Source organism: Lagopus muta, chromosome 4 (assembly GCF_023343835.1).
Source record: "Lagopus muta isolate bLagMut1 chromosome 4, bLagMut1 primary, whole genome shotgun sequence".
Classification (NCBI taxonomy): domain Eukaryota; kingdom Metazoa; phylum Chordata; class Aves; order Galliformes; family Phasianidae; genus Lagopus; species Lagopus muta.
The window spans coordinates 32,216,214-32,235,137 of record NC_064436.1 but is presented as its reverse complement, the minus strand read 5'-3'; the positions used below and the strand labels follow the sequence as shown (position 1 = coordinate 32,235,137).

The 18,924-nt window shown below is 40.2% G+C and overlaps 1 protein-coding gene across 1 annotated transcript in view; it reads left to right on the top strand.

Moving 5' to 3' along the window:
* Positions 1-18,924, top strand: part of LOC125692341 (transmembrane protease serine 11E-like) — a 42,290-nt gene that overhangs the window by 6,141 nt on the left and 17,225 nt on the right.

Genomic DNA, 18,924 nt, shown 5'->3' with positions numbered 1-18,924 from the left:
GAAGATATGTCAAGCTTAATTGTCTTGTGCCAGTTTATTTTCCACTCTTCTGCCCTGTCTAAGGAAAAAAAAATAGAGTTCTCCTTTCTGGACAGATTTTCAGACTAGATTTTAAAGGAAGATAGCACTGTGTGCTGATTAGGTGCAAGACTAAGTGTCACCTTCTCCAGAAAGCTGAGCGCTTGCTGTTGGAGCTGAATGCAGTGAGGGCTTCTGCATGCTGATGTTTCTGGCTCTGAAGAGCTGTTCAGGGTTGGAAGTCTGATTTAAGGCTTCATATATTCATTGTGATAAAGTTGCTGAGAAGTCGCATTTAGAGAATGAAGTTTGTGTGTGGCAAGGTTGTAGAGATTTTTTCTATTAAGTAGGTCTCTGGCAAGCCTAACCAAAATGAAACCCAGTTTCCCATCTGTTTAGTGGAACTTCAGGTGTTGAACAAGGTGTGTGCATAAAGGTCTTCCTTCTTCTCAACAGGGGCAGTAGCCTCTTTTCTTCCATGTCACCTCCTCTTCTGCCCTGGACTGCAAGAGACAATATCTGAGAGAAATTGAGAGGCAGGAAGTAAGGAGTTTTTGTGCATATATTTGGGCATAGAAGTTATAATGCATTCATTTTTTGACCACCATAACATGAGCCCCAGCAGAATGGAACGAAGTGCTGTGCTGTTGGTGAAAGAAGGGCACTACTTGAAAAGCTAATAGACAGCAATTACATAAACTTTTAGTATCTCATTCTGTGCATGTGGGTAACAGAAGTTAGTTGAGTTGAGATTTGAGATGTTCTACAGTGGCAGGAAATTCCTTTGTTGCCAATATTGTTCCTCCATACCTCTGCAGTCTCTGTGGTCCGGCTCTGGTGAGGAAAAAATGTGTCAGTTCAAATTATTTAAGCTGTTCTGATTTACACTGTCTTACTGTATTTGTTTGTGAATGGCTGTAGTGTGTGTCATCAGTAAATTAACTGGTAATGGCCATTTGTGGTGGGTTCTGTGATGGTTATAGTTTTTCCCATGATTTGTTCCAATGAAAACCACATTGCCCTGTTCTTAACCTTTCCTTCCAGCACAAGAGGAGTTGTTAAGGCTATGATGCCATGTATTCTCATTGCAGTGCAGGTTTTAGCTCGTCTCTTGCTTTTGTATTCCTTGTCTTCCAGGTGAATCACTGCTGTTATCTCATGTCACACCCTCTTTTTAAACCACAGTACTTTTCAGTTTTGAGGGCCAATTAAATATTGATGTTTAATTGGAAAACTTGCTCTGTGTCCTGTTTCAACTGATGTATCTTTTTCTTCTGTGCAAGTTTGCTTATCAAGCTCTTACCAGTGTAATCTTCAATGGATACTTAATATCTTGAGTTAGCAGTGAAGCTATGGGGTTTTGCAGATGAGTAGTAGAGCTGTACACACCAGGGCTGAAAGGATGGGTCATCTGATTAGTTCCCCACCACAGGTGTGATCAGCTATATTTGACTACTCCTGATTGTTTATTTATAGAAGCTGTAGAATATCAGCAATTAAAACTTGGAAGAACAGGCTGGACTATTTTAAGTGCTTAAATAACATGATGGTGTGTATTTCATTGCCTTCAAGTTTTAGAATGTTTAGAGTTGATATTTAGTGTTTTACCTTGCAATATCTGTTAAAGAAATAAAGCTGAACTTACCAGACAGTCATTCCACTTCAGTAGATGAAGTGGTAGAATGATGGTAGGAAGATGTTGATCTCTGGGATTGATACCAGAATTGAAGTATTTGGCAGATTTGTGTTTGAAATGTTGATGGAAACTCACTTCACATAGTGTTGGCAGAGGTGAAACTAAGAAATTGTTTATCATTCTTGGGAAACTGTCCATGAATTGGTATTAAGAAGGTCTCTCTTATTTGAGACAACACATCAACCATTAGATGTATTCCTCTAGAATATTAAAACTAATATTTTTAAATAACGTGTTGAACCAGAGTACCATGGTCATCATCTTCTCTCCTTATGCGGTGTGCAGCTGAGAGAGTCTGAACTGGACAGTGTGAGCTACCACTTAGTGGCTGAGTCCTGATGATGGAAATCATGGTGGGCAGTTGTGTGGCAAGGCTTCCTATGGGAAGACTTGCTGAAAAGCACTGATTTTCAGGGTGGGGGCACACCTGCCAGGGGGAAGAGCCTAATGGGACTACTTGGGCCCTAACAAGGCTCATACCAGAGAATGAGGTATTGTGGAGGTGGTACTGAAGTGCAGTAGGAAAGATATGAAATTGACGCAATGGAGATTCATTCCAAGAAAGTTCCAAAAATCTTTTCAGTAGCTTTCTTGGAGCACCCACCAGTCAAACATCTTTTTACAGCTCTCTATTGATGCAATTTAAAAAGTGCTGGTCTTTTTCTCTCAGCCTCACTTGTTGGACTAAGCTGGTTTGTCAACTCATTCCAGTTGTACTGTGAACTGTAATATGTCCCATTTGCTCTTCCGTTGCCACCTTGGCTTTGCAAGGCACTGACAAGCTCTGCAGCAAAGTAAATCAGTGAAATACAGCTCACCTTCTCTGACCTGGGTGTAGAAATTCTTGAATGCTGAGGTGTTTGGTTTTTTTTTTTTTTTTCAGGCACAGCTTGCTAGGCAATTATTTAGATGAGTCATACGTAGGTCTAATGTAATCTACAGTGTATTCTTTGAATTTGTTAGCACCGTTGGGATGCAAGCTCCATTAGTCTACTTGTTTCTGACAGGATTTAATGTTTCTTGTTTTAGAATATTTCTGTAGGTCTTGGGTACCTCAGTATGTGCTATGGGACCTGCATGAGTTTGGGGTTTTTTTTGTGGCACTTCGAGTTTTGGCTTCTTTCTTCAGGAGTACTTTGCATTTTTCTAGAAACAATTAATACAATTCTGAGGATCTTCTGTTCTTAATGTCATAAAGTCTGAACAGATGCAAAGATTTGTAAGCTTGCTGCACTGGGTTTATTTGCTTTATACTTGTCCTGGTAGCTTAGGAAGCTTTCAGCTAGCTGGATTTTGATGTAGTGGTAGAGCTAAGTGCTTTTTATGTTTTGTTTGAAATCCCTATTATAAGAAATTTTCAATTCACTGTAGTTATTCCTATACCATAAATACTCTTAAACTTATCTCTAAATTGACCTGTATGATCACCAGTACCTTGCTTTGTCAGGGGTAACATTTGTCTTGTGGAGGGAGTTGAATCTGTCCAGCAGCAAGCTCACACCAGGTGCTTGCTTGCTCCATCCACAGTGGGATGAGTGAGAGGATCGGAAGAGAAATGAGCAAAACTTGTGGGTTGTGATGAAACTCTCCCTGCAGCAGCAGAAGAGAATAACTGAGAGAGCAAAAGCAAGAAAAACTCATGGATTGAGACGGTATAAATGAAGGAAAGGAAAAAATGAGGGCAAACAATGCAAAAAAAAAAAACACCAAAAAACAATGCACTTTACTACCTTCTACAAGTAGGGGGATTCCTGGCCAGTCTCTGAGCAACAAACATTTCAATAAAGCCATAGCCTTTTATATAGAGCATATTGTGTGGCGTGCAGTGTCCCTTTGATCAGTTTGGGTCTGCTCTCCTGGCTGTGATTCCTCCCAACCTTTTGCCCACCCTTAGCCTACCTGCTGTTTTAGGGAGTGGAAGAGCAGAGTGAGACACAGAAGGCCTTGATGCTGTTCAAGTGCAGCTCAGCAATATCTAAAACATTGGTGTTATATCAATACTGTTGATATTGATGGGGTACTGTTTTGATAGCATAGCCAAAACATGGTGCTGTATGAAGAAAATAAATCTCATCCCGACCAAGCCAAGTATTCTTCTATGGTAATAGTACCACCAATGAGTTAAATTGTTTTAATTGCCTCATTTTATTTTATAGCCTACTAACTGCTGTTTTTGAGGTTCTCTTTGAACTTGCATCGTGTAACAACACGTTAGTTCTAGGTTCTTCCTCTTGAGTACTGAAGTTGATATATTAATTATGTGTATTTGATAATTATGGCCTCCTCGAATATTAAAGCTTCTTTGTATGTGGGTATATTAGATAAAATCTTGGCAGTGTATCTTAACAAAAACTGCAAAAATCAACTGGGAGAGAAAGGTATTTGCTTGAGAATGTTAGATTACTTCAATATTTAGGCTTCTTTACTTAAAAGATTTTTTTTGTCAAGCTCTTCTTAAAGGCAAAAGCATCACAAAAGAATTCATAAGTGCTCAAACTGCTCAGTTCAACTTCTGTCAGTTCCACTTGTTATGCTTCTAATGGTTGTATTTTTGAGATGTGCCCACAACAAGTTGTGTTCAGCTTAAGTAGCTGTATCATGGTCTTGAGTCGTACGAAGAGTGTGACATTGAGGTGGCCAAAAACGATCAGGGTTGCTTGCTGATCGGTGTTGTCACCTCATCTTGGAAGGCTGGGTGATGGCTGTCCCTCCCCAAGAGGTATTCCTAGCTTTTGGTGACTCCTTGGTTTTCAGCTGTCCTTTTGTGAGAGAGAGCATGGGCCTTATTCTATGTCTGAGCCACCTAGCATTGCTAATGGATTGTTTGTAAAAATTAGTGATTTCAGTTCCTCCATTACCAAGCAGATAATATCACAACTAGCTACATTAATTTGAGCAGTTAATTAAAGACTCCTAACTAGATGGCACTGAATTGTACATGTAAGGGTTGGATGCTATTGAGGTAACCTAGGAAACATTGAGTTTGGTTTCCCTAAAAGAGAGGGAAACAGTAGAAGATCATGAAACCTAATGCTTGGATCATACTCTCTACTTCCCTTACAAGTAGCAAAAGATTCCAGAGTCCTGAGAGCATGCCAGTGGAGAACAGAGGCTATGGAGTTGGGCAGCAGATGGCCAGACTGCTGATGACAGAAAGAGCAATGGAAAGTGTAACTTCCTTAGGAGGAGATTATAAAGGATTGCTGTAATCCAGAACCCCATTAGAATGACCTTAAAACCTGGAAGAGAGGTGATCTCACTTAGAAGAGACCAGTCAATAAATATGTTGTATTGATACATTGCTTTGCACAGACTTTTTTTTTTCCTGATGGAAAAAGTGAATTTAGATTTCATTAGAAACTGTCTTTGTTGTTATTTAAAAGCCTGGTCAGTTTCTGGAGAGCTCAGCATGTCTAGACAGATGTAGTTAGGGAAGCCATCTCTGGAAGTGGAGCCTGTCACTGATGGCAGCAGACAGCACACAAGCATGGTGCTTGGCTTCCTCAGTTAGCCTGGGATGCTGGCTAGACACTGGCTTCTTGAAAATCTGTTGGCAAGGAATGGTGTACTGTGATGGTCTTCTCTTCTGCTATTGTATGGGAGAGTCAGACTTGGCCTTCGTCCTGATTATAAACTAGGTGTTACTGGTAGATTAACAGGTTAAGGACTTTTTCTTGGAACAGAGGCTTTAGCAGCTGGTAAGGAATACCTCACCTACCATCCCTGTCTTAGGTCATGCTCTCTGTGTAGTCAGATAGATAGCACTGCTTACAGGCAGTCAAGGTTGGCATTTTTTTGCTGTTTTTGCATAATATCATCTGTGCACAATGAGACTCAGGCTCATTGAGTGTGTATTTTCATGTAGATGGCTTTTGGTTTGGGCTGTTGGACATGCTGTTGATGAACTCATGAGTGAGTATTCCCTGGTATCTAGAAGAGTTGAGTTCAAACTCCAGCCTTTTTGGAAGGATGTAAATGTCATCTCCCTTTCATTAATGTTTTGTGGTAGGCTCAACCTATTGAAGATACTTACAGAAAAAGCACGGTTGCCTAAGTCTCCTGCCCATAAAAAACTATTCTGTGATTTTATTTTTTTCACCATGCCATGTAGGATATTATGGTGCAGAGCAATAAACAGGTCTGCTACCTTGCTTCTAGTTCTAAACTGAAAGGGAAATACTAGAAATGTATGCTATTCAGTGATCAAGTCACTTCTGAAGTAGTGCTGTGGGAGAAACTATAAGGATATACTTGTTGCTTGTTTTTTCACTTCTCTGTAACTCATAATGGTTATTTGAGTGCAAGCTGGGCAGAATAGAATGGTTGTATGATCCAAATTTGTCTTGCATGGTAGCTTGTCTTTCAGTGACCTAATTCTGTTGTGTAGGGGACTGTGTCGTTCCTTGGGAGATTCTTTTTCATGTTTTGCTTGCTGATCCATTTGAAACATCTTGAATGAGAGTTTCTGCAGTGTCACTGCAGCCTGAAGCAAATTCTCTCCTGTTAGCCCAGGATGTCAGCCCAGAACTATCCTGTTATTTAAAGCTGGATAGTCAACTACCTTATTTCTTCAACACTAAAAAGTTGTTTGTTGTCTTCATATCCTATGGGGTGGAAGAAACTGTATAGTACAGTAAAGTCCACTGTAAACTCATTACTTCCAAATTCAATAAAATTAGCATGGGCATAATTCTATACCTTTTGAAATGCTGGAACTTAAACCACTTTGTAATTATTTATTATCTATATCATTCATGGATATAAAGGAGAGGTTTTTTTGTATTTTAAATAAAAGTATTTTACAATTTTGTGTTGTAAATGTCTACATTCAGTTGCTTGCTGTCTGGATTTTGTGACTGATTTTCTTGCGTGCTCTTTTATCTAAAAAGGAATATGTGTGAAGTAAGCTTATCCAAGCAATTCTGTCATTTAAAGCTAGAGAGAGCTGCAGTGTGACAGAAGCACTCTGTAATTGCCCTCTAGAAAAGATTAAAGTACGTAAACAGGAAATTTGGTTTCGCTTTTTCAACACAGCTAGTAAGTGTTACAGTGAGTTTTTTGTATTGTCTCTGTTCTTTTGGGGGCACAAATTGAAAATCCAAATGATGGGAATAATCCTTTAGTCATTACTGGCTCTTCTGAATGATGCTAGGAGTAGGATTTTTGACCACATTTAAAATTAGCACTTTTCTCAAGCTGACCATATTCTGACTGATGTCCGATGGGAATCCCAGCTCTACTCTGGACATAGATAGTATGTAGCTGCATGTGCTGCCATTGGCTAAACCAGCCTCATCAGTGGTCTTGGGGAAAGCCAGAAGCCATAGATTTGTCTAGATCCAACCTAGTAGAATGAGTATGGCTTTCCTCCCAAATTCTCCGCAGTGTGATAACTGCATGTATGTCAATCCATCTTAAGAAAATCTGAGAGAAGTTGCTTCTATTTTTTTTTTTTAAGATGGAAGAGTAAGGTCCAGCTTGTTCTGTGGATGCTTGACATATAATACAAACTGATTAAAACCATCACCCTCCACGGTCCCTGGTTTGTTTGGAGGCATGTTTGGTCACTTACTAAGTTGGTAGGTGGACTCATGAGGTTTCCAGGCCTTCAGTTTTTTCATCTCCTTCCTCTGTGAATTTAGCCAAGAACTCTGGCAGGAATTTTGATACTTGTCCCATTCCTGCTTCTGTGTTTATTACCATGTCTAATTGTCTCTGTTTGATTTACTGGCTATATGCTAGAAGTAGCTGAAGTTTTAATCTGGCAATTTTTCCTCCTAGCTGCCTTCTCAAGCTTCAGTCTTCAGGAGAGGAAGCTTGTGTTCTCTCCTCCCTGTTGATCCCCTTCTCTTTGTGTGTGAATGTTGTCTGACAGTAATGAATGTTTCAGAGTATGAAACCTCCTCCAAGCTGGCATGAAAAACTTCCTTAAGTTTTTGTTCTGATTGTATTTCCCGTTAATACTTCAGTAGACTTATTTGTAGATCCAGTTGGCTTTCTGTTCTGACATGCTGGTAGAAGGTGCATTATTTGTTTTGTCTTGATTATATATTTTATTTCTTTGGCACTTTACCTGAGCCTTTGTTTTTTCCATTTGATAGACCAGAGTTTGTTCTCTATCATCTGTACATGAATACATCTCTAACTTCTTGAAGGGTATTGTCTTAATAGCCTTCCTTCCCATGTTCTTTCTCCTTTATTTCTGAAGTCTGTTTTTTGTTAAGAATAAACTCATTCCAGCCCTCTAGCATGGGAACTTGAAACAAATTAGTGTTTTGTTCTAGATATTTAACTCATTTAACAGTTAAGACTGCTGGGAGATGCTAGGAATTTATCCAGTGTGCTCACTCTAATGTATCTCATAGAATCTGATGTGTGGAACACAACATGTATGTAGCATTAAATTTGCTAAGCTGCATCCTGAAGGATCTCTGACCAGCTTAAGCTTAGTAGAGGCTGTCAGAGCTGCCTGAGAGCTGGAGGAAATAAACTGAGCTATTAAGTGCTGCAAGTATTTATTTCTCTTAGGCAGCTTGAGCTGATGTAATGTGTTTTAGGCTTGCGTTTAGTTTAGACTGAAGTAACTGCTTAGAGGAAAGTTCAGCATGCCGTGAGTACATGGTGCATCTGTACAGTCACAGTCTGATGTTTGGTAAAGTGTCCATATGGATAATTTGGGGGCTGCTTCCAACACTGTTGTTGCTGCTTTTTTCTTTTTTTTTTTTTTTTCCAGAGGGAATCAAAGGTTGACTTGTGTTTCAAAACTGTCTGAAAGTCTCCTTGTTACAGGAGACCGGTGCTAAAGATGGTCATGGACATCCTCGGTTACTTCATAAGGGTGGGGCAGGAATTACTGGTGGTAACTCTTGAGTGAGACAAGGGTGGCTCTTGAAGGAAATAGGAAGACTGCGTGGCTGGTTAAGCACTAGAGAATTTGGACATTATCTAGTCCAACAATCAATCCATCCCCACCATGCCCACTAATTATGTCCCTCAGTGCCATATCTCCATGTTTCTTAAGCACTTTCAGGGACAGTGACTCCCCTGGGCGGCATGTTCCAATGAATGTGCCACCACTCTTTAGGAAAAACTTATTCTCCAAATATCCAACCTGAACTTCCCCTGGCACAACTTGAGGCCATTACCTCTTGTTACGTACCTGGAAGAAGTGATTGACTGTTAGATTGCTCTAGTTTCCTTTCAGGAGGATGTAGAGAGTGATAAGGTCTCCCCTGAGCCTCTTCCAGACTGAACAAGCCCAGTTCCCTCAGCTGCTCACCATATGTCTTGTGCTCCAGATTCTTAAAGGCTTTGTTGACCTTCTCTGGACACACTCCAGGGCCTCAATGTCTTTCTTGTAGTGAAGAGCCCAAAACTGAGCGTGGTCCTTGAGGTGTGGCCTCACCAGTGCTGAGTGCAGGGCTATGATCATTTCCTTTGTCAGGAAACAACAGTTGAAGACAAGGGTGGGTGTCTTTGAACTTCCTGATGAACTAAATCTCCAAGCTTTGTGAAAACAAAAAGCAAAAAAAGAAGTTCTCTACTGTAATAAAATGCAACGACACTTCTCTTGAAGTGCTATAAATGTCTTCATTCTGCGAACAAATGTTTTCCATGTTATTGGCAATTGTTACAGTTGGAGACCCCACCTGGAAGCCCCCAGCACAGGAAGGACATGGAGTTGTTGGAGCAGGTCTGGAGGAGGGCCTTGAAGATGATCAGAAGGCTGGAGCATGTCCCTTTTGAGGACAGGCTGAGGGATCTGTGTGTGACTCCACAGGTGGTGAAGTCACCGACCCTGGGGGTGTTCAAGGAAAGGCTGGATGTTGTGTTGAGGGACATGGTTTAGTGGGAGCTATTGGGAATAGGTGAACAGTTGGACTGGATGATCTTTTAGGTCTTTTCTAACCTTGGTGATTCTATGATTCTATGATCTGGGGCTCTTCAGCCTGGAGAAGAGAAGGCTCAAAGAAAACCTTATTCTAGGACTTGAAGGGGCCTACAAGAAAGTTGGGGAAGGACTTGTATAAGGTTATGTAGTGACAAGACAAATTGCTTTAAACTAGAAGAGTGTAGATTTTTGTCAGGCTTTGGTAGTTTGTGTGGGAGAATTCTACCCGTTGGTTTTTATCTCAAATCTTGTGGCTAGTGACAGATGGCCTCTTGCTGTTACAACAGCTGCTCCACCTCTTTCCAGCATCAATTATGAGAAGTTACATACAATTTAGGAAAACTAGTCCTGGGGCTATTGGTGAGGATGACCATTAAGATAAAGGCACTGGAGGGGAGCAGGGGTAGGAAAATGTGCATGGTTAACATATTTCCTAGGTTACTTTCTGATTTTTGTGTGCTTTTTTTTTCCCAACAGAAAGAAAGGGGATGAGAGTGAAATACTGATAATGCTACAAAGGTGCCACACCCTGGTGCTACAGCAAGAATTATTGAGTGTGCTGGGAAAAGAGATCACCTTTGGATCTTTTTTGCTCAATACAGTACAGTTCAACTGAGTCATGTTGAGCTGTGATGGGATAGAAGCAGGCATGCAGTCAAAGCAAAAATTATATTTGCTTAACATGTGATTACAAATCAACTGGAAGTAAGCTCAGATTATTCTGCAGTTGGCTAGCTAATACAGTGTAGTACATAACTGGTAGCTCACTAATGTGTGTTGACTACTTGCCATCCTTTCTTCCTAGCCTCAGTTTCTTTTAGGATCGCCTTGTGACACTTGTCAGTGTATGGGGTAAAGATAAGCAGCCTTTGAAAGATTAGCTGGCATGTTCAAACGTAGGACTTTCAAAGTTACTTGATACAGGGCTGGCTTGGCTGTTTCTTTCAAAGACCACTGGACTTGTTCATGCAGATAAATAGAAATGTGTACTTAAATGCTAGGCAAAAGGTTTTGAGTATACTTCTGATAATTTTACCATGATCATGTCAGTATTTTAAGAGTGGCTAACAAAGGGTTTTTGCCTCCCTTCCTGGCTACAGATGTTGGAAATTCCATTTTGCCTTTTCAAGAACATTAGGATTTGCACCGATCTTGCTGGTGTCAGATATGATTTGAGCTAAGACGTCTTTGAAGCCATACTTGTAATTAGTGGCTAATTTTATTTCAAGACTTTTTTTTTTCCCCACTATAAGCTACATCTTGCTGATTCCTGTAAAAATGTTGTGGATGGCTGAAAATCTTTAACATATTCTTAAATTCCAACGCAAAGGCTTAGGGTTGCCAAACCTTTCCCAAGGGTTTGTCCTGGGAAAGTTTTTGAACATATGGACTAAAACACTGACTACAGTGAATGAGGTCTGGTGCATGCCAAGCCAAATCCTTGTAAGAGGCAGTCAAGGTTGTTGCAAAGTGTTTCTGTGGACTGTGTCAGTTTGCATGTCCTATGGACTTCTTGCATAAAAAATCATGTGGATTTCTAGACTCTTGTACTCTGCAAGGGCTAACACCTGTTAGATGAACTTTGGATTGAATACTTTAAAGCTTTGACTGTCATTTAGTTTTTCTAAGAATCATCCAACGTGGAGGGAGAAATTTTTCATTTGTTAGCAAGTCGCAAATGCATATGGCTTGAACCTGTCTTGTAAAAATTGTTCTTACAACTTACCTCTTCTATAATGTGTTCAAAAATACTTTTGAAGGAACTGAGTACTGACCCTGGTAAATCCCTTGCATTGAGACTGTAGCGCTGTGTCTAAAATGTTCCTGTTGATCAGTTGACTGTGAGGTGGGGTGTGAGCCTGTGTTGCAGCCAAACTGACTTGTTCTGTGTGCCATCCTGCAGGGAAGCCAGCTGTCTGGAGAGAGGCACCCTATTAACAGAAGGTAAAAAAGCCATCCTTTGTGTCTGCTTTTGTCTCTGAGGATGTACTGGTTAGACTATCGAAGCTCAGAGACTATACTCTGTGGCCCAGCGATTAAAACTGCAGCATGAGTTGAGATGAGCTTGTGTGATGTGACTTTTTTTTGCCCTGTGTCTTCAAGCTACTAGCCATGTGCTGGAAGTTTGTGTATATATAATTAGAAGCTGACTGCATAAAGATGAGCTCTCATCCATGTGAATCAGTAAGAAGCTCTCTTCTTTCTAATACCCTCATACCAGTGTTTTTTTTTTTTTCCTGGCCATGGAAGACTTGCATCTTTCTGAATTCCACAAGTAAGTAAGTAATACCACACAAAAGAGGACTTAATGGTTACAGAAATAGGGGTTGTAGAGGGATTTTTGGAGATCATCTAGTTCAGCCCCTCGGCTACAGCAGGTATCCTGCAGTAGGTTGCACAAGAAAGTGTCCCAGTGGGTTTTGAATATCTCTAGAGAAGAAAACTTCACAGCATCTCTACTCCAGCAGGGTAGCCTGTTCCAATGCTCTGCAACCCTCAAAGCTATGATTTTTTTTTTTTTATCACATTCAGATGGAATTTCTCGTGTTCCCATTTATGCCTGATCTCCTTGTCCTGTCAGTGGGCACCACTGAAAAGAGCCTGGCCCCATCCATCTGCCTTTTAGGTATTTATAGGCCTTGATAAGATTTTCCCCATCCTTCTCCAAGCTGAACAGCCCCAGGTGTCTCAGCTTGTCTTTATTTATAAGAGTCATGCTCCAGGTCCCAGTCCTCTCTGTGGCCCTCCACTGACCTCTTTCTAGAAGTCCCCTATATTTCTTGAACTGGAAAGCCCAACACTGAACATGGTACTGAAGATGTGGTCTCACCAGGGCAAAGTAGAGAAGACTAATTACTTCCCTTGACCTGCTGGCCACCCTTTTTTTTTTTTTTTTTTTTTTTCTCCCCCCCCTCAATGCATCGCAGTACCTCATTGGCCTTCTTATGGCTGTTCCACTGCGTAGCTTAGACTTTTACAACACTGCAGGAGCTGCTAATTTTTGTCAAGCCTTGTAGCAGGAAAGCAGTTAAGGATTTTGATTCTCTTATCTGCATATGCTTTTAAAGTGGACTTCAATCTGTCCTGCCTTTTTTGTTGTTAATCTTCATCCTTCCTCTCATAAGAATAGCTTTCCGTTGCTTTAATTCTTTTGGCAGCCCTCTTTCTGATCTGGGTGTAATTCTGTAGTTCATCTGTGGCAGTAGAGTTTTGTGTTCCAGGTGAGTCCATTGCTGTGCATTATGTACCACTTTGACTTTCAGAGGATCATTTGTAGTATTTACTAGGTTTGCACTTTCCATTTTTTTTTTTTATGGTTGAATCACAGTTCTGGCTTCAAGCCATTTCTGAATTGTCTGTGAGATGGTTAAGCATTTCTCATTTTCCAGTGAATGAGCATTTGTTATGAGTTCTTGTTGAACCAACAAGTATTTGATCTTGCACTTCATTACATTGAAAACTATTGTATTTATTTGATTTTTTTAACAATTTGAATTTTGATTTATTTTTTTTTTTCAGTGTCCATGTTCTGTGCATACTGGTTTTGCTTACTGACCCATGAGAGAATGTAGATTAGTGACTGCAGCAGCAGACCCTGCAGCAGGCCTTTAACTGTTCTCTGGGTCTAGCTCTTCTCCCTTGGAGTGAGCAAGTGAGAGGTGATTTATGCCCACTTGGCTCAGAGCAGATGCCCCTGCATCCCTTGCAAATATCTGAGTACTGTTTCACTGAGGCCCCGAAACTTTCCTAGACACGCTCAAATGATCTTGCTGACTTATCTTTGCTTAAATGTGATACAAGAGTTGGTTTATCACTGCCAAGCTTCTCCTCTTGTAGTGCACTGACCAGAGTCATTAGGCTCATGCCACGTGGCAGTATCTGTGCTTAGTAGATCTGATTCAGAGAGATTGAGACTCTTTCCACCCAAGTCTTTTCTCCACAAATGAGGGAGGTACCCAAACTGTAGTTATGCAGACAGCCTGAGAAACTCAGCTGTCACCAGCAGTGTTTGATCCTGTCTCCCCACCCAAATGCGGTGTAAGCCTGGTTCCCTAAGCCAGCCTTTTTATGTTTTTAGCAACCCAAATCAGAGTCTGGCCTACCCAGTTTTAGCAAGCAGGAAGGGTGGAACATGCGGAGATCACTTGCCTGCTCAGCACAAAGAGATTTTCCATGCATTTACTGCAGCTCTGTTAAGCTAAGCATTCCACGTTTGTGTTTTATTTGTGTAAATATGTGAAAGTACTGGCACCAGGGTGTTACTGATCTTTCTATTTTATAAGAACTTCTTAAAATGCTGTTATGGCTAATAAAAATTCTGAAGCACAGTGACTCAAAGTTTGCATTAAAAACTGCTTTTTATAGGAAGATAGTTTGCCCTGTCATGGGGAGCAGTCTGTCTTACAGCGGTCAGTGTTACAAAGTACCCTAAGCATGATCTGTGCATTGCTCTGTTTCCTGCAGGGTATGAGACTCGGGCTTACCAGAAAAGTCTTTCATGACTTTCTTCACTGCTGGGACACGTTAGTCTTTAAGAATAAGTCCTCTCTGAATATATGAGCTGTGAGGTACCAGAGATGGAACTGAGTTGTGCATGCATTTATACGCAGTCCTGTGTTCTTACAAGTGGCAGTCTAGTGCAGGTCTCTGCAGGATGGAAAAGAGTGAGAAAATGACCCATGATCTCTTTGCTCTGTATTTCCTGAAACTGGTATCTAACTAGTGGCACTGTGACGTTCCCCTTGGTGTGGCAGGAAGGGTTCTGGATCCACGAGACTGCAGGGTCCGCTGGTCTTGTATTGCATGTCCAGCAGTTCAAGTAGTGATATACTTCTATTTGTTGCTCTGAGCCTCAAATTTACCTGGCATCCGCTGATGGACACTAAAACTGGGTGTGGGAATGACACCAATTTCTTATATTTTTCTCCAATTTTCTAAATTTAAATGCTTGCTATTCATGGCAAACATAATGAATAAATGTTCCAAGATCTGCTTTACCGTATTTCTAGATTCTCCTCTGCTCTATTCTCTACCATCGCCTTTACTTTCCTTTTTTAGAAACCTGAGCTGTGCTCCAGGTCATGACCCTTTCTATTTCTTTCAGTCTCTTTTTTCATACAGACTCACAGCAACACGTAGGTATTTTGTCATGACATGCACGTTCTTGATTTCATCCTTTCCAAATAGGAATAAGTTAATTACATTTGTCTTCTAGTAGAAGAATTATGTTAAACAGAAAACAATATCTTTTTAAGTCCTTTTTTATTCACTAGAGATGAACTTAAATCCAGAAACAAATTATAGGGAGTGATTATTATTTTATTTTTTTCTTAATCCCTCTGCTCTCCTTTTCTACACTTGTTACTTTGCCTTTAACAAACCTTGTGTTTTAGTCTTCCAAGCACGTGCACCACTTCACGTACCTCAGTTGCCCTCTTACAGTTATGGGCAGCAATCTTCAGCTAGTGGGCGTTAACAAAATGATGATGACTTGAATCAGCTGTAGACTGATGCCTGCATATCTGTTTCTAATTCTGCACTAATTTCTACCTGGACAACTCATTACAAGGATGATTGTTTTTGCTTTTCTGCTGTTAAAGATTTTCCCAAGGAGAGGCCAAGCACTATAGCAATAGGCATGTATATGTCTCAGTCTTATTCAAAGAAGAAAATGGGAACAATCATGGCAAACGCGATGGGGAAAAGCTTCAACAACCCTCGTGACAATTACAATGACACATTAGTATAGCAAGATCTTGTTAATGGCTTAGTGTTTAAGACAATTCTTCAACTTTCTGCAAGTCGGGGCAGTTCATGATAATGTGTGTTTCTCAATTAGGGAAGAGATTGACAAGGCAGAAGGAGTCTCCAACCAGAAAATTACTTCGTGATAATGCAGAGGAATTTTTTTTTAAATGCCTTAAGTGAGAGATTAAGTAAATGCAGCTTGACTCAGTCCTAGGTGAATCTATACAATTTGTTTTTAAAAGAGCAGGAAGTGAAACAAGATTTGGGTGGAAAAAAAATAAGTTGAGTCATCAGTCTTAAATAAATAAAAATTTATGTGCCCCTGTCTTTGGATCTCTCCCACATTTGCTTTTAATATTTGTGAGTTGAGTTTTGTTGGTAGCACAGCAGTTTACAGGTCTAACTGAGGATTTCTCAAAGCCCATTGGTTCAGTTTGCTTGTTCAGTATTCTCTGCTGTTAGCAATCTGCAGCTTGTACACAAGCTATTTAGACTGTTCACTGTTGAACAGGGCGTATCCAGTAGCTTGTGCTGGTACCACTGTAACAGAGTGGCCTAATCCTGCTGGTATTACTACTGACCAATCAAAAAAATGCTAAGAGGAGTTATATCTAATGAATACCTTTCCAAAGGTTGATACAGGATTTAGCTTTGGTCATGGCTTTCTTCTTGTCTCCTTTGTGCAAAGACTGAGATTAAAGTTGTGGGATGTTTCATCTTTTTGAAGTGATGCTAAGGATACCAGAGCACTTATGAAACAGGTGGAGTACTGAGACCCTTCTGGGAAATTCAGCTCTCTGTGAACCACGTAGGAAACTTTGGTGCTATGGAAGGTATCTCCACACGAGGGCTGAAGCTGTGAACCTGTTCTGGGTGTTGGCTCCTTCAAGAATTTTAATCCTCAATAGCAGAATTAGGTTTAAGTAATACATATGCTTTACTGTCATAGAGTCTCTGTTTGGAGATGTTTTAAGAAAAACTAAATCTAGCTTTGTGTAACGTTTCTTCCAGCTTCTGTTCCTGGAGTTACTGTAATTGAGTTACTCTTGTTCTTGTGTTCAGAATTTGCCTTCTTTAGAGACCTGACATGAGCAAGATGATCTGGTTTGAATGGTCTGTGGCTGTGGTGAAGCTAGAGAAGGCTGTAGTGTTGGACCTTGACTTCTTGAAGAGAGAACTGGGGTCCAAACAAAAGTAGTGGAATCTTTGTAAATGCAGGTATCTTCTCACAAGTTTTCTGCCCTAATATGAATTTAGGATTGTTGTGAATAAAGTAGTCTGTGTTTTCTTGGCAGGTGATTATTACTTATTTCTTTTTTCCATACTATTTATGAATACAATAAATAGAAGAGATTCCTGTGAAATGTGACCTGGCTTCACCAAAAATCATTATCGTTTTCCTCTCTTTCCTCTATTTTAACTTGTTTTTCTATCTGTAGCCTTTGTAGCTCATGGCAGCTTAGGTCTTTTAACAAGCCCTTTGTAAGATACTTTGAGTCAGATCTGTCTTATTCACTGGCTTGCTCAGGAATTGATGTATGTTTTCAAAGCAGAACTTGGCTTCACAAAATCTATTACGGTTTTACCCCATATAACATATTAGTGGGAATACTTGTAATTTTTATTATTTAGTTGCTTGTAATAATTTAGCTCTTTTCGTGGATCTTAACTACGCTGTCAAAAGTGTTTGGGTTTGTTTTTGTGGATCTTTTTTTCCAATTTTCCCCAGTCATCTGGCAGTAAAGTGGTAATGAGTGAGAGGCTGCATACCATCAGCAAGTCTAGTTTGTTTATCCTTTACCAGGTGGAATATTACCTGTTCTCAAAAGCTATCTTCTTGCTGTTAGCTTTTCACTGTGCTCTCTTCTACTGATAATTTGTTTCTAAGACAAATCATCTAGTTGTTTCTGACATGCCTCTACTACCTGGCTGTGTTTGTGCAATTTATGTGCCTAAATGTATAACTCTTTAATTTTTTCACCTGTTCTGGGATATGCTTTTTTGTTCCCTGGTGTTAGGTTTTTTTCCTTATGTATGCCTTCGAGATTTCTTTTCGAAGGCTTTTTTATTTGACAAGCAGGATGTGTTTATTCTAATGTGATGTCTTGAAATAGTCTGTATGTCTCCAGAGAACATGCAGTTCTTTTTAGGTTCTTCTTTTAGGTGCATTGGTTTTTCTGTATGTATATGGTTGCTGTCTTTAAAATTGAGCCTGGCAGTAGCTGGTCTTCTGGCTTTGGTCTCACTGTAGAAGTGTTGACTTAAACGCTGATACTGTTCAGGTACATGGTAGAAATATTATAAAGCAACTCTTGATTCAGACCTGACTGGTACATAAAATTGCTTCCCATCTTGTGACTTTCCTCACAGCGTGCAGAAATCTAATATTACCTGACTGCTCAGAGTAAGGATTTTAGATTTTATTTGAAAGTAACTGAAATGATTGTTCTCTGGCATTTTCCTTGTCCTCCTGCCACCACATTTCCTTTAGGCCACCTATGTATCTGTTTATGTCCTTGTTTAAGGTAAAGTATTCTGGGCCTGTGATACCACTATTTTCTCAGATAATTCTGTTAAACATGGGAAGCATTGCTTTGGCTTTCTGTCTCTGCATCCTGTTCTCAATGGACATTCTTTTTTAACTTCTCTTTACTTTTTTTTTGTCAACATGATGTATTCTGTACTTGAAGATGCAGTATGTACCATAGCGTTCAGAACAGTGTATCCTCTGTGCATCAAAATGCTTTCTGTTAGTCAAATTGTAATGCTTGTATGCTATTCCTGTTAGGATGTACAGGTGTTGTTTTCTTAATCATCCTTTGCTAGGCTCCGTCTACCCCCTAAGCTTCCCCAGTCCCTGATGATTCTGCACCTCTCTGTCCCAGTGCCTTACCATCCTTACTGTAAAAAAAAACAAAAAACAAAAAACAAAACAAAACAAACAAACAAACAAACAAAAACACACCTCCTTCTTTGTATCAAATCTAAATTTCCCCTCCTTTAGTTTGAAACTATTTCCCTTTGTCCTGCCATGGCAGACTCTGCCAAAGAATTTGTCTCCTTCCTACTTATAGCCTCCCTTTAGATACTAGAAGGCCATTATCAGATCTCCCCAGAACCTTCTCTTCTCCAGGCTGAACAGCCCCAGTGTTCTCTGCCTGTCCTCATAGGGTATGTGTTCTGTCTATTGAATCACTTTTGTGGCCTTCCTCTGGACATGCTGTAACAGGTTCACATCCCTCCTGTACTGAGGACTTCACAGGACTTTACTGTCCCTTTATTCTAGCTGGAGCTTCTGCTACAAAGAAGTATTGTCTGTAGAAGAGTGTATAGGAAATAGAGGACCATTAGTCAGGGTTGTTACATCCTTCACCAGTTTTGGTTCTTTTTTGACATTAAACTAGACCTGAAAAAAATCTTTTCCAGTGGGTTGTTTTGCCTGCAGGTTAGAGTGTTCAGAGATTGCTGTTACACCTCTGTGTCATGCATTGTTCCATCTGTGCCATAATAGCCATCAGAAAGAGCTCTGTCTCTTGAGTATTTGGGAGTGCCAGAAATATTCGCACCACCT